The sequence below is a fragment of the Mus musculus genome, chromosome 2 (assembly GCF_000001635.26).
Source record: "Mus musculus strain C57BL/6J chromosome 2, GRCm38.p6 C57BL/6J".
Lineage (NCBI taxonomy): Eukaryota > Metazoa > Chordata > Mammalia > Rodentia > Muridae > Mus > Mus musculus.
Window position 1 is genome coordinate 158,954,022 of NC_000068.7, and position 12,297 is coordinate 158,966,318.

The 12,297-nt window shown below is 44.8% G+C and overlaps 1 long non-coding RNA gene across 1 annotated transcript in view; it reads left to right on the forward strand.

Moving 5' to 3' along the window:
• The window catches only part of Gm38630, a 56,254-nt gene extending 44,750 nt beyond the window's left edge, over positions 1 to 11,504 (forward strand). Inside the window, exons 3-4 of the long non-coding RNA XR_866914.1 lie at positions 3,840 to 3,938; positions 11,255 to 11,504. This is a non-coding gene — a long non-coding RNA (predicted gene, 38630). The remainder of the gene's footprint in view (positions 1 to 3,839; positions 3,939 to 11,254) is intronic.
• Positions 11,505 to 12,297: the final 793 nt, after the last annotated feature.

The following is a 12,297-nucleotide window of genomic DNA, read 5'->3' on the forward strand; positions in this document are numbered from 1 at the left end:
TTGCAAGAGCATAGGTGACTAACCAGTGGCTACACCACTGAAGACAATGTCTGTCTTCATCAGCAACCATCAGTTGTCTTCGATCCTTAGGAAGGGATGAGGCTTTGTGAACACCTCCTCTTTCCTTTGATAGATCCAATCTCTCTCTCTGTCTTCCTCTCCCTCCCCCTCTCCCTCTCCCCCCCCCCTCTCTAGGTTTACTTTTATTTTTTAAAACTATTATGTTTATGAAATATTTCCCCATTTTTTAAAATGTTGTATTGGTTCTTTGTGAATTTCACACCATGCACCCCAAACCCACTTTTCTCCCTCTCCTCTCATAATCACCCTCCACCCTTGCAACCTCTCGCACAACAGAGAAAAAAAATCTTGTAGAAGTTGTAGGGTGTCAGAGTGTGTCCCACAGTCAGTTTTTGTCCACACTTTCTTGCTTTGTAAATGTTCCATGCAAAGACTTGTTGGTCTGGTACGAGGCCTCTGACTTCTGCTACTCTATCAATACTGAGGCCTCACTGGGACTCCTCTTGGATATCCTGTTGTAGCCCTGTGTCACGGAGACCATGTAAAAACGAGGCAGGACTGGCAATCCCACACTTATGCTCTCTGGGCCAGCTTGCCTGTACCTGTGCTCCCAAAATCAGCTCTACTGTGCTGCCCAGGTGAGGTACAGGGCCCCGTTCTTGGGAGTGCTGCAGCTGGTGAGGGGCAAGACCAGCTCTACTGCCTTGAGAGGTCATAGCATGGAAACATCTCTCCCTTAAGCATGTCACCACAGGGCAGGCAAGTGATGGGGCCAGCTCTCCCATGCTCATGCCTTCAGGGCAAGCTCATCCAGGCCCCTGCCACCAGGGTCACCTCTACTGTGCTCCAGGTCTCAGTTAATCACTAAGGCTGCATTTCCCCACCCACTGCGCAGTGTATCCGTGTTTTCTTGGAGCCCAGCACCCAACAGTGGCACAGGGTAAATGCAGTCTAGCTCCTATGTGTTCTGCCTGCCCCAGCGGCGTTTTCCACACCACAGCGGTGGGGTGGGATGCAAAGGCACAGTAGCCATGCCTAGGAAACAGTGCTCTGCAATGCTCCACCCATCTGTCTGAACCTTGGAGAGAATGATAGTGATGTCCATTTAGGGATGAGTATTCAATAATACTTGTTCTCAGAACCTTGACCAGCTGTGAATCTCTGCAGTAACCCAGACCCACTATGGGACGTTCCCCGTGCATCTCTTTGTTATGTATTGTAGAGAAAGAAACAATATCATGGTCATGGTAAGGAGAATACATGAAAAAAATCTGTCCATAGTGAAGAAGTGTTATCCCTAACCTATATAAATCTTCTTTAAATTAATAAGAAAAGGCCAAACACTCTAATATAAAAATGTCTAAAGACTGAGGAAAGATTTAAAAAAACCAGTCTGAATGTCCTACAGACGAAAAATGAATTTCACAAACAATCTAAGAAATGCAAATAAAATAAATCATTTGTTAGGGTGGATAGTGATTAAAAATTTTAAAAAACTGATTAATTTGAGGTAGGAAGGATGAAAGCTTTCATGACACGAGAGCTACATGGACATTTGTGAGCCTTTTCACAGTGTGAGAGAGCTTATTTATGTTTGAAATTCACATGTCAGTTAAATTGGTGCCTCCTGGCTTCCCTGCCTTTCTCAAGCATAAATTGAGGCTTCTACCTCTAGCATCCATCCGAGGTCCTAACTAGACAAATGCACACAGACACAAGCACAGGACTATTTACCACAGTAGTGTGGGAAAAAAACAAAACAAAACCAGAAATAAATGTCCTTGTCTCTGTGGTACACTGGTGTCTCAGAAAGAGCTCCTCAGATGATATGAGAAACAAGTCAGGCTATGGCAATGCCCTCTATGCTCAACATAGTCCTGTGGTACAGTGGGGACTACAAAATGTTGGGTAGCTGTCTTGGCCTGATGTGACATTGAGGGGTTCTTGTTTCTATAAGAAGCGTGCTTCATCTTGGTCAGACTAAAGAGTCAAGACTGCCTAGCCTAATAGCAGCCTGCTTGGTGTGGTTTGTTCAGCTTGCAACGTAGAGTAAGGAAGTACTCAAGACAAGTAGATTCTGGAGTCTTTCCCTTTGTCCACTGTGGAACCACCTGCTAAGTTCCCAAGGTTTCCATCTACCAATGTATTGAAAGAGGTCCTTGGTGGATCCTGGGAGACTGAGATAGCCATTCACCATTTCAAGATTGAGACTTTTGTCATCTCAGAGAAAGCAATTGCATTTTTATCTTTCTTTGCTTTGGATGGTCTTTTTTTACTCCTGACGTTACACCAACAGGTCTTTGAATTCAATGAACTCAACTTAACGTTCTATTAGCAAACAATACTCGTGTATTTCATGGATGAAACTGTCCATCATTTAAGTCCTTGGGGGAGGAGCTAAAGTGCAGGGAATGGCAGTCCTGCATGCAAAGTTTTTTTCTCAGGCAGACTCTGGTTCTGAGTTAGACATCATTGCGTAGCATGAGACCAAAGGAGAGAAGATGCTGGAAGGATTGGAAGGACAGACCTGAGAGCACAGGGATATGGCCATTAAGGAAGACTGGTGCACTGTTCTTGTTAACCCCTTCATGCCCTTGCTGTCTCCCCTAGCATTACATCATCAGTATTGACTAGGCTGATAAAGTTCTTTATCTACATTAACCACGACCAGTACCATTTTTAAGCATTATATTTCATTAACAGACACCTGTCCTGGTTTGGGACATGTGACCCCTGCACCTTTGAATGCTTCATCCCCCCTGGGCCACTGTGTCAGAAGAGAGAGAAAGTTGGTATTCAGGTGTGAGTGTGGGAGAGGAAGGGTGAGAGGGTGGGGTGGATGTTGGGGGACCCCGAGATATTTTCTTTCTTGTCTGTTTTTTCCACCCTATTCCTTTTCCCTCCATGTCAACACCAAACAAGACAGGACTAAAATTAATGGGGAAAGCAGCAATTAGCAAATTAGGTTAGCGGCGTGTTGCCGAGTGGCGCGGCTGCCAGGTGCGGGGTCTCTGGCAGGATATTTATTAGGGCCTGTCAGAGAAGTGACACTTTGATAAATGGAGTTGGGTAATCAGCCCTCTCCGACAGCAAGCATTGTGAGGCCTCAGCATGCGTCACTGAAGAAGCGAGCCTTTGTTAGAATTAAAAAAAAATTCACATGTAGAAAATGGCACAACAACAGCCTACTGTCACAGAGAGTAGCCTCGAACTTAAATCCTGGTGTCCAGGGTATGTCCTGAGGGGACAACCCCTTGGTTGGGGTTTCCTTTTGAATGTGCAGTTGGGAAAGCATGGTCAAAGGCAACCAGTGTGGAAAAGTCTCCCTGAGCTTTAGAAATGCCCTAGAGTTGAAATGGAAAAATAGGAGTAGATTTTAAAGAATAATCGGGTGGGTGGAGGGCAGCCTCCTCTGGGCTACGTAGTGATGGTGACCACGTGCTGAGGAGCCAGAGTGACTGGACTGGGATGGGGGATGGAGGTAGAGAAGCTCTGTAGGTTGCGATTCCTCACCTTTGGAATGGCATTTATCATAGGAATCCTCCCCATGGCAAACACATGTAGTGTGTCTCCTCTCAAGTGACTGGCTTCTCAGGTGGATGCAGTTTAATCTTGACTGTCAACCTGACAAGCTCTGAAATCATCTGGGAGGCAAACCTCTAGGCACATCCTGAGGGAGTTTCTAAATTGAGCTAATTGAGGTGGGAAACTCAAATTGTGGATGGCGTCATCCCATGGGCTGGGGGTGGGGGGTGGGGTCCCAAACCGAATAAAGAGAACTAAGCTGAGCGCTTAAGTTTTTCTCTCTTTGGTTCCAGGTGGTGGGCTAGACAGCCCACATCTAGAATGGATTAGACACCTAACAGCCATGCCTTCCCATCACAATGGACTACTACTGTGATGGACCATCTCCAACGGTGAGCCTGCCACCATGTATTCTCTATCACGATAAACTGCGTCTCCTTAGACCACAAGTTTCTTTCTGTCAAGTGTTTGGCCACAGCAATAAGATAAGCAACTAGGACAGAATGTAGTGTCAATCCTATCAACAATGTTATAACCTTGCACCTTACCGCTGTTCAGCCAAACCTAGTTCTTGTGGGAATAGTCCCTGTTGTGGTGAGGATCAGAAGTACAGGAATCTGTCATAAAAGGAACCTCATTATACTTACAGTGGTTGTTGCTGATGGAACTTTGACAAGGAAGTGATGGAGAATGGGCAAGATTCTTCAGGCGGCCATAGGTTCAGCTCTTGCCATCTTCTCATAAATATATATTTGGGTGGGGCGTCCTTCTTTATCAGAGGGTAAACAGTAACACATATGAAACAGTCAAGTTGACCTCAGTGAAGTTGAATTTCTGGTGATGATACTGGCACACTGGAGGGTTCAGGGACAATATAGTATGACAGTATTCTCCTGCTTAGGAAGGACTTCAGAGTCCTGTTGACCCTCTGGTAAAATGCAGATTATTTTCTACAAAAATGGAAACATGAGTTATGCTGAGTTACTGTTCTTTAGTCACTTGCACTACGGACTGTACGTGCAACCATGTTTACTTCAGGAACATGTCTTGACTTGCCCCAAATCAATGTAACTCTATTTAGTGTAAGATTTCCAAGATGGTATGACGTTCACTTCATATGAAATCTCCTACTACCTTGGCATTTACCAGCATGGATTCATCTTGTCCATTTTTAAACTTTTTGAAAGGGTGGCCATACACTATAAAGTTCTTGTTTCTGCCTTCTTTTCATTCATTATTTGTGAGGGCCATGCATACAGGGCAAGTATCATTCATCTTCTTTGTGGCCAAATATTTCACTCTGTGGGCACATTACCATTTCTTTAACTACTCTTCTGTGGGTGGGCTCGTTGGAAGTTGTGAGCAGCACTATTTGATAAAGGCTCTTCTTGCACTGTCTCCTCCTTCCTCGCCTCCTACTGCATCTTCTTCCCCCTCACTCTCTCTCCATCAACCACAAGGACCTCTGTCCCTTCCATAGCCACCAGGCAGGTACACACCTTAGCTCTGAATATGAATCACTTTCTTAGCCTGGTAGTCTCTACTCTAGTGATATGGTGGGATCCGATGGTTGTCTCTATAAATCTATGCAGCCTTTTTCAAGATTTCCCCCTCTGGATACTTTATCTCCAGCTAGCTGTTTAGTATTCAAATTTGTCAGTTTGTTCTCTTCCACCACCATCTCTTTTTTTCTCAGTGCAGTTACCACTGTGGATCATAACAGACATGTCACTTAGCCGTGGGCCATCCCTGATGCACACATCACCCAGTAACCCCAGGGATATGCCAATTGCCCTTGTCACATCTACTGTGCAAGCACAGAGCCTGCAGAAGGTGACCCATCTAGAAATATCTACAGAAGGAACACTTGTCTAAAATAGAGATATTATCAGTTTTGAGCATAGGGACCTCACCAAAAAGGAACTTAGCATAAATTCACCTGATATCTTCTGGGGACATGCACTAGATCTTGCTAAGGGCCTCATTCTTTTACAATTAGTTGCCAACTGACCAGTTAATAAGATCTGGAACTTTTCTTGGGATTGAATTTGAGCCTTTCCTTTTCTTAGAAAATCAATACATTATTTATCTTCTGTTCTCCCTAACATTCTCCTTGATTTATCAAAGATCTTTCCCGTGACTTTGAGATGAAATCAGTTGGATTCTGCTGGGTCCCGCCCACCTTGCTTGTGATAAAACTTCCAAGTGAGTTTTGCATGGTCATCAGCCTTTTCTGTGCACCTGCCAGGTGCAGAGCGCTGTCCTATGCCCAAGGACATGGGGCACAGTGGACACTTTCTTTGCTTTGGAGCTCAGGAGTTAGGTGTGAGGGGTGTGATCATAAAGTGTCAGTGGCCTGGTAAGACTGTGTGGGATGGGACCAGGGGGGTTCAGTGGACAGTGGACATGGTCAGGCGAGGCTAGGTGGGGTGGGTATGGAGAGCTTGCAGGCCTCTTTTTTAAATATTAATTTTTTGTTTTGTTTTGTTTTTTCGAGACAGGGTTTCTCTGTTTAGCCCTGGCTGTTCTGGAACTCACTCTGTAGACCAGGCTGGCCTCAAACTCAGAAATCCACCTGCCTCTGCCTCCCAAGTGCTGGGATTAAAGGTGTGCACCAACACTGCCCAGCTTAATGTTAATTTTTTTTATTAGATATTTTCTTCATTTACATTTCAAATGCTATCCCCTTTCCTAGTTTCCTCTCCGAAAGTCCCCTATACCCTCCCCCTATCCTGCTCCCCAACCCACCCACTCCCGTTTCCTGGCCCTGGCATTCCCCTGTACTGGGACATATAATCTTCGCAAGACCAAGGGTCTCTCCTGCCATTGATGGCCAACTAGGCCATCCTCTGCTACATATGCAACTAGAGATATAAGCTCTGGGGCTACTGATTAGTTCATATTGTTGTTCCTCCTGTAGGGTTGCAGACCTCTTTAGCTCCTTGGGTACTTTCTCTAGCTCCTTCATTGGGGGCCCTGTGTTCCATCCAATAGATGACTGTGAGCATCCACTTCTGTGTTTTCCAGGCACTGGCATAGCCTCACAAGAGATAGCTATATCAGGGTCCTGTCAGCAAAAACTTGCTGGCATATGCAATAGTGTCTGGCTTTGGTGGTTGTTTATGGGATGGATCTCCAGGTGGGGCAGTCTCTGGGTGGTCCTTCCTTCTGTCTCAGCTCCAAACTTTGTCTCTGTAACTCCTTCCATGGGTATTTTGTTCCCCATTCTAAGAAGGAACGAAGTATCCACACTTTGGTCTTCCTTATTCTTGAGTTTCATGTGTTTTGCAAATTATATGCTGGGTATTCTAAGTTTCTGGGCTAATATCCACTTATCAGTGAGTGTATATAAAGTGTGTTCTTTTGTGATTGGGTTACCTCACTCAGGATGATATCCTCCAGATACATCCATTTGCCTAAGAATTTCATAAATTCATTGTTTTTAATTGCTGAGTAGTACTCCATTGTGTAAATGTACCACATTCTCTGTATCCATTCCTCTGTTGAGGGGCATCTGGGTTCTTTCCAGCTTCTGGCTATTATAAATAAGGCTGCTACGAACATAGTGTAGCATGTGTCCTTATTACAAGTTGGAACATCTGGGTATATGCCCAGGAGAGGAATTGCTGGATCTTCTAGTAGTACTATGTTTAATTTTCTGAGGAACCGCCAGATTGATTTCCAGAGTGGTTGTACAAGCTTGCAATCCCACCAACAATGGAGGAGTGTTCCTCTTTCTCTACATCCTCGCCAGCATCTGCTGCCACCTGAATTTTTGATCTTAGCCATTCTGACTGGTGTGAGGTGGAATCTCAGGGTTGTTTTGATTTGCATTTTCCTGATGATTAAGGATGCTGAACACTTTTTCAGGTGCTTCTCAGCCATTCGGTATTCCTCAGGTGAGAATTCTTTGTTTAGCTCTGAGCCCCATTTTTAATGGGGTTATTTGATTTTCTGGAGTACAGCTTCTTGAGTTCTTTGTAAATATTGGATATTAGTCTGAGCTTGCAGACCTTGTTGGAAGGTTTCTTTGCTGTGGTTTAGGAAGCCAACAAATATTCACTGAGCTTCTGTTATGTGGGAGGTGCTGTGCTGAGCTTGTTAGCCACAGACAATATCTTCATGTCCTCTTAAACTCATAGATTTAAGGCTTGGTCCTCAATACAACTGTATCCAGAGATGGAGCCCTGTTGCATTGGGAGGGGTCTGACAGCACTAGTAGATTAATGCATGGGGTGTCTAGAGAGGTGGACTACTTGTCAGGAGTAGTTGCTCTGAGGAATGTCCTGGAAGGACTTGTTGGTTGCAGATCCCCACTCTCTGCTGCTGGCACTGTGCTGCAAGGAGCATTGCTCACCATGCACCCCACACTCCCCACTTTATGGAGACAGTCATGGAGAGCAAGAAAGGCCATTGTAGGCACCAACAGAAGTTCCAAGGTGATTTCCACTTTATCTGATTCTCTCTCTCTCTCTCTCTCTCTCTCTCTCTCTCTCTCTCTCTCTCTCTCTCTCTCCTCCCTTCCTCCTTCCTTCCTCTCTTTTTCCCCCCTCTCCTATCCCAGGCTAGCCTTACACTTCTTACACTTGTTGCAACCCTCCTGCCTTTACCTATCAACCTACCAAGTGCTACTTGGGTATACCCCACCATACCCAACTTTTTGAGATTTCTTAATTACTGATTTGAAGTCTATTTTTTCAAAGACAGGATCTCACTCTGTAGTTCTGTCTGACTTGGAGCTCACTCTGTTGACCAGGCTGGCCTTGAAATCACAGAGATTCACCTGCCTCTGCCTCCCAAGTGCCGGGACTAAAGGTATGCACCACCATGTCTGCCCTCAATTCCAAGTGCTTATCTATCCGTCATCTATTCTGGCTTCTGCTTCTTTATGATTTAAGCATGGTATAGTGTGCTACATTCCAGTTTCTTTGGCATTATCTTATTTGCTGGCAGTCAACTATCCAGAGTAGTCTTTATATACTTTTCTGTGTGTGCCGTTGGATGACAACACTTGTTCTTTTACTAACAATTTTATTTGAGTCTTAGTTGCATTTCCTCTTTTTTTTTATTACTCTAGTTATGTTCTCAATTTCACTTGCCTTTAAAAATAATTCTTAGTTTGATGCTTTTTTCCATTCACTTTTCTGTTGTTTTACTTATTTATGCTCAAATTATAAAGGCCACATATGACAAAATCATAATTCACATCACTCATGCAAGAACTGAAGCATTTCTCTGTAAGCTCCGAGATGAGAGCTAGGGGACCATTTCCAACAGCTCCCAAGACACTCCTAGAGTCGGTGGCCAGCACACTGGACAAGAGAAACAGAGAGAAAGCATGGGAGTCAGAAAGAGAGGAGTCAAATGATCTGTGTTTAAAGATGACATGACTTTCTGTGGGGGAAACCAGAAGGTTGCTCCAGAAGCCTATAAAATCCAATTACCAAGCCCATTACAAGTCAGGATACAAAACAAACAACACAGAAATCAATCCCATCTCTATGTACTAACAACTAACTCTGTAAAAAGGAAAATTAAGAATATAACACCACTTATGATGATACATCACAAAGAATCAAATACTATGGTATAAACTTAACCAAACAGGTAATCGAAGCAGCAAAGAAAGAATTGAGAGGAGACACAAAGATCCAGGAGGACTTGCCACGTTCACAGACTGCCAGCTTCATCACTGCTTAAATGCAATCTGTAGGTTCCATGTCATACTTATCAAAATCCCCAAGCATTAAAATAATGTGTAACGGTGAGACTGTCCATCCTCCCTGGGGCAGGATTTCTGACTGCATACTTGCTGGGTGGTTCTTGTGAGAAGATGGTGTGATGGGACTGGCAAACACTCTGACTCTGGACTCCCTGGATTCTAATGCTGGAACACTACTCACTAAGCTATAGCTGCATGCAAGTTTCTCATCCCGGTGAGCTTCAGTTTCCTCATCTGGGAAGATGCAACCCTTGGTTCACACAGTTATCAGATTGGACAGGATCACGTCTGGCACATAAGAGGCCTCCAATAAATAAATATCATGTGCGAATTCCTACAGAGTTCCAAGACTCTTGGAACTCTAGCTTCACATGCACACCATTCTCACCAAGGTCTCCATGGGACCCACACTCAGATGAGCAAGGCAGCTCTAAGCTGTATGAGGGTGAAGGGTATAAATATCACCTCTGCTACCACAAGCCAGTCCACCATGACCATCTCCACCTCTGCTCTGCAACCACCCCTACCTCACCTCTACCACTGCCTAACCTCTGCTTTTATTACCACCTCCCTCTCAACTTCCTCTCTACCCCCGCATCCTGCTTAATCCTCACTTCCACCACCTCCTCCTCCCCTATGACCTTATCCCCTTCTAAACTGCAGTTCACAGTGATTTAGTTCCCTGTATAATCGCCAATGTCTACAACAATGCCTGATGTACATATTTTGTAATTATATACAATTGCTGTCATCCCTTTAAACAGTGGCAGCGAATGCTTAAAATATGCTTGTGTGTATCATCTCAGTTTCTTCCTACAGAAGTTTATGATTTTACAGGAGGGGCTGAGAAATCCTGTGGACTACTTGTGAAGTCTGTGAGCTAACTGTTTTCTCACCCATCCCCCCCCCCCTTTCTGTTTTTCTTTCTCTTCCTGGGATCAACCCCTGTGCATGCTATACATGTTATGCTCTACCAATGAGCTATAATCCAAGGCCCCCTTTGTCCTATTTTTAAAAAAGATTTATTTTATTTATATAAGTACACTATAGCTGTCTTCAGACACACCAGAAGAGAGCATGAGATCCCATTACAGATGATTGTGAGCAACCATGTAGTTGCTGAGAATTGAACTCAGGACCTCTGGAAAAGCAGTCAGTGCTCTTAAACTGAGCCATCTCTCCACTCCCCCCCCTTCCCATTTTAAGGGTTGTTAATGAAACAAAGAAGAATATGAGAACATCTGGCTTGTAAGGCCTAGAATAGTAACCTCTTCTATAAAGTGTTAGTCAGGTTAGGCTAAGTTGTGCTGCAGCGACAACCTTCCTCCTCCATGGCTCAGCCTAGCAAAGGTTCATCTCTTGGTGAATTAACAGCCGCTGTGGGTCTGAGCCATCCTATGGCATCTGTCTTCTGGGTACTTAACCAACAAGACTCTTTGCATTCTGCAGTTCTTCTACCAGAACACTGGGTCTCTTGGCAGTGTGTCAGAGAAAGAGAGAGGGTAGAGAATGCCAAGGAAGACTTTTTCCATCCATAGGCAGAGGGGAAATTTAGTATGTGCCCATGTGATCCATTAAGCAGACCTTCCCACAAGGCTCTGCCTATCTGCAAAGGGCTGAAGAAGGAGAGGGTGGGATATGTGGGAAGAGAGGGAATGGAGATGCTTAGAGATCAATACCATATTTGACCTTTGACGTTAAGGAAGAGCCAAACAGAAGTCTTCTTGGGCTAGTATAAGTTTTCCAAAGCCTATAAGCTTATCTACAACAGCTTTCTTTTCTCCTAAGTTCCTTGTCCCAGCAACAACCTTATTAAACATCTCGTTACTTTGAAGTGGCTCAGACAGAATGTACCCGTGGTTGTTGGCGTGTCTCCCAGAAAAGTCTGTTTAGCTCTCCCTGCCTCCCCAGCCTCTGGCTCTGGCCCCAGTGGGAGCGGGAGGTGCCACAGTCTGAGTAACTCATGGCTCCTTTGCCTCCCCACAGTGATGAATGACACCCATCCATCCTGGACCCTGCTGATGGCCCAGCTCGTCCATCATGGCTCAGAGCTCCCAGCTGATGTATTAGTGGCTGAAGAATGGATTGCTCAGAGCTCAATCTACTTGGGAAAGAAACTGAGCCAAATAGTGGATTCAATCGAATTACTTGTTCACTCTGGCCAGAGCTGAGAGCCACTCTGGCAGCCCCTCTTGGGCTTCTGCAGAAATATGACTTGCACTCCCTGAGCCACTGGGTCATTCCCAACTAACTGGGAAGGGCATAACTTTAAAGAAAAAGAAAAGATTCATGGAGGAGATATGGGCCAATTGGCTTCAGAATGGGAAACTAGACAAGCCAGGTGAGCCCCCTAGTGGGTCAAGACAAGGGTGGATCAAGCCATACTTGGGGCATGTGACTAGGCTTGGCTTTGTGTCTTATTTATTTATTTATTTATTTATTTATTTATTATTCACTTTACATCCTGCTCACTGCCCCTCCTCCTGGTTACTCTCTCCTACAATCCTTCCTCTATCCCCCCTCTCTTTCTCCTCTGAGTAGGTGGGGGCCCCCTGGGTACCCCTTTGTGTCCTATTTCTGATGCTCATTGTGAGTTCTTGGGCAAGCCACTTAAGCTCTAGATACCTCAGCTTCAGCTTTACTCAAGTGACTGTTGTTAGGATTAAATGAGATATTAGATGCCCTTTTTTGGTAGGTTGTAGGCTCTGTTGGGGCTGGCATATAGCTGGGAGCAAGAGGTCATGAGGGGAGGGGCGAGCCTTTGGAAATTACCATACCCAACCCATGGTTCTTGATGTTCTCTCTGTTTCCATTTTCACCACAATGCCAGCAGCCTCTGTCCTATGCCCTTGGGTGCCACGAGCTATTTTGCTATGTTTTCCTCCTGGTGGTCATCAAAACCCTCTGAAGCCATGACCCAAAGTAAGTATTTCCTCCTGTAAGCTGTTTCTTTCAGATGCTGTGGGCACAATGATGCACCAGATTGCATGTTTATTCAACCAACATTTAGTGACGACCACTGAATGTTA